The following is a 3,890-nucleotide window of genomic DNA, read 5'->3' as shown; positions in this document are numbered from 1 at the left end:
GGATTAAATCCACATTCATAAGGTAAATTTTTTTCTATATTAAATTTTTTATGTATTGATAAAAATTTATTAAATAAATAAATAATTAATAAAATTACAAAAATTAATAAATAATAAATTATATAAATTAAATATATTAATTTAATATTAAATTTTTTAATTGGAAATTAATTGTAATTTATTATACTATATATTTAAAGTTAATTTAATTTATAATAATATAATAAAATATATAAATAAATAATCAAATTACATCAACAAAATGTCAATATCAAATAGCAAATTCAAAATTAATGTGATGAATTGTTGAAAAATGATTTTTTAATATTCGTATTAAAGAATATAATAAAAATAGTGTTCCAATAAGAACATGAATACCATGAAAACCAGTTGATAAAAAGAAAATAGATCCAAAAATTCTATCATTAATACAAAAAAATGAATTATAATATTCAAAAATTTGTATGAAGTTAAAATAAAATCCTAAAAAAATTGTTAATGATAATATTTTGATTCTTGATTTAAATTTATTGTTTAATATATTATAATGTCTTAATGTAACTGAAAATCCTGATATAATTAAAATAATTGAGTTTAATAAAGGAATTTCAAATGGATTAAAAAATTTAATTATTTTTGGTGGTCATATAAAATTAATTTCAATTGAAGGAGAAATTGAATTGTGAAAAAATGTTCAAAAAAATGAAATGAAAAAAAATAGTTCAGAAATAATAAATATAATTATTCTAAATTTTATTATTGATAAAATATAAAAAGAATGTATTCCTTGAAATGTTCTTTCTCGAATGATATCTCGAAATCATATTATTGTCGATAGAATTAAAATTAATAAATTAAAAATTATAATTAATAAATTATTTAAGTAAATTCATAAAATTGTTCTTAATAATAGATTTATAGTATTTAAGGAAACAATAATTGGTCATGGTCTAATAGTAACTATATGGAAAGGAAAATTTTTTTTCATTAATTTGATTCAGAAAAATATAATGTTAATAAAATTGAAAATACATAAGCTTGAATAAAAGCTATTGAAATTTCTAAAATTAATAATATATTTTGAATTATTAAAGTTATTGGCAATAAAATTATAAAGTTTATTATAAAATTTCTTAATAAAATTAAAATTAAATGCCCTGAAATTAAATTCGCTGAAAGACGAATTGATAATGTTCAAGGTCGAATAAAAAGTCTAATTAGTTCAATAATTACTATGAAATTTATTAAAAATTTTGGAGAATTTAATGGAACTAAATGTCTTAAAGTTTTTAAAGGAAAATTAATAATTGAATAAATTAAAAATCTTAATCATAAAGGTAAAGCTATTGATAAATTAAAAATTAAATGTCTTGTTGATGTAAAAATATAAGGGATTAATCTGAATAAATTTAATATTATAATGAAAATTATAATTCTTAAAAATAAGATAATATTTATTGAATATTTATTAGTTGTAATTATTTTAAATTCATTAAATAAGTATTCAATTAATATTTTAAAAATTATTAAAATTCGTGAAGGAATTAATCAGTATGAGTTTGGAAATAAAATAATAGGTAAAAATATAAAAATTCAGTTTAATTGGAAATAATTATTAATTGAAGGATCAAATATTTCAAATAAATTGTTTATCATAATCATTTTCATTTTTTATTAAATTTATTTTTGTTATTATTTATATTATAAATATTTTTTTTTTTAATATATAATAAAAATGAATTTATTAAAATTATTATAATAAATAAAGATATTAAACATATAATAAAAATTATTAATCAATTAATAGGTATTATTTGTGGAATTCATTAGAAGTAAATTTAAATTACTATAATTGATTTAAAAGATCAATTCTTTATTTCAGACATCTAATGTTAGAAAAATAATAAATAATTATTAATTTTAGATTGACAATCTAATGTTATTAAAATTAACTAATTTTTCAAATTATTTTATTTTTAATTCAATTTAAAAATAATTCATAAGAAGTTCTTTCTAATATAATAGGTATGAATCTATGATTTATTCCACAAATTTCAGAACATTGTCCAAAATAAATTCCTGGGCGGATACAAAATAAATTTAATTGATTAATTCGTCCAGGAACAGCATCTACTTTAATTCCTAATGATGGAATAGTTCATGAATGAATTACATCTAATGAAGAAATAATTATTCGTATTGAAATTTTAAATGGAATAATTAATCGATTATCAGTTTCTAATAATCGAAATTGATTAATTAATTCATAATTTAATATATAAGAATCAAATTCATAATTTTTGAATTCTGGATATTCATAAGATCAATATCATTGATGACCAATTGCTTTAATAGAAAAATAAGGATTTATAATTTCATCAATATAATATAAAATTTTTAGGGATGGAAAACAAATAATTATTAAAATAATTATAGGTGTTAAAGTTCAAATAATTTCAATTGTATGATTTTTTAATAAAGTTAAATTTAAAAATTTATTATATATAAAATCTAAAATAAAAAATGTTGTTAAAGAAATAATTATAACTATTATTATTATAGTTAAATTATGAAATGAAATTAAATTATCTGAATAAAAAGAATTTGAATCTTGAAATGTTATTATATTTCATGTAGAAATTTTTAATAATTAAAATTTATTTGAATTTAAAATTCATTATTATAATTATATTAAATTAATTTATTAATAAAAGATAAAAATCTTTATAATTGAATTTTAAATTCAAAGCACTAATCTGCCATATTAATAATTTTTTAAATTAAATAATTTGTTTTTAAATTTATATTTTATTTGTTAAAAATATTTTTAATTTTATTATTTAAAATTAAAGGAATTTCTATGATTCAATGATCTAAAGGAGGATAATTATTTAATCATTCAAGAGAAGATTGATGAAATTTAAATATAATTAATCGTTTTGAAATTAATCTTTCAAAAATAATAAAAATAAAAAATAATATTCTATTTAATGAAATTATTGCTCCAATTGATGAAATTAAATTTCAACAATAATAAGAATCAGGATAATCTGAATATCGTCGTGGTATAGATATTAAACCTAAAAAATGTTGTGGGAAAAAAGTTAAATTTACTCCAATAAATATTATAATAAATTGAATTTTTAATCATTTTTGATTTAATATTAGGCCTGTAATTATTGGATATCAATGAATAAATCTAGTGATAATAGCAAATACTGCTCCTATAGATAAAACATAATGAAAATGTCCTACTACATAATAAGTATCATGTAAAATAATATCAATTGATGAATTTGATAATATTACTCCTGTTAATCCTCCAATTGTGAATATTAAAATGAAACCAATTGATCAGATAATTGTAATATTAAAATTTATTTTTGAACCATGATAAGTTGCTAATCATCTGAATACTTTAATTCCTGTAGGAACAGCAATAATTATTGTTGCTGATGTAAAATAAGCTCGAGTATCAACATCTAATCCTACAGTAAATATATGATGTGCTCATACAATAAATCCAAGAAATCCAATACCTAATATTGCATAAATTATTCTTAAATTTCCAAAAGTTTCTTTTTTTCCTCTTTCATTTATAATAATTTGAGAAATTAATCCAAAACCTGGAAGAATAAGAATATAAACTTCTGGATGACCAAAAAATCAAAATAAATGTTGGTATAAAATTGGATCTCCACCTCCTATAGGATCAAAAAATGATGTATTAAAATTTCGATCAAATAAAAGTATAGTGATTGCTCCTGCTAAAACTGGTAAAGATAAAATTAATAATATTACTGTAATACATACTGATCATGAAAATAAATTAATTTGATCGTAATTCAATGAAAAATTTTTTATTAATATAATTGTTACAATAAAATTTA

General features: G+C 17.0%; 1 pseudogene; it reads right to left on the bottom strand.

Annotated features, from left to right (window-relative positions):
• Positions 1–2,807: 2,807 nt before the first annotated feature.
• LOC117216087 lies at positions 2,808–3,663 on the bottom strand (annotated as a pseudogene).
• Positions 3,664–3,890: the final 227 nt, after the last annotated feature.

Source organism: Bombus bifarius, unplaced genomic scaffold (assembly GCF_011952205.1).
Source record: "Bombus bifarius isolate JDL3187 unplaced genomic scaffold, Bbif_JDL3187 scf7180000010136, whole genome shotgun sequence".
NCBI classification, from domain to species: domain Eukaryota; kingdom Metazoa; phylum Arthropoda; class Insecta; order Hymenoptera; family Apidae; genus Bombus; species Bombus bifarius.
Note: the sequence above shows the minus strand (reverse complement) of the source record. Positions and strands in the feature narration are given on the sequence as shown.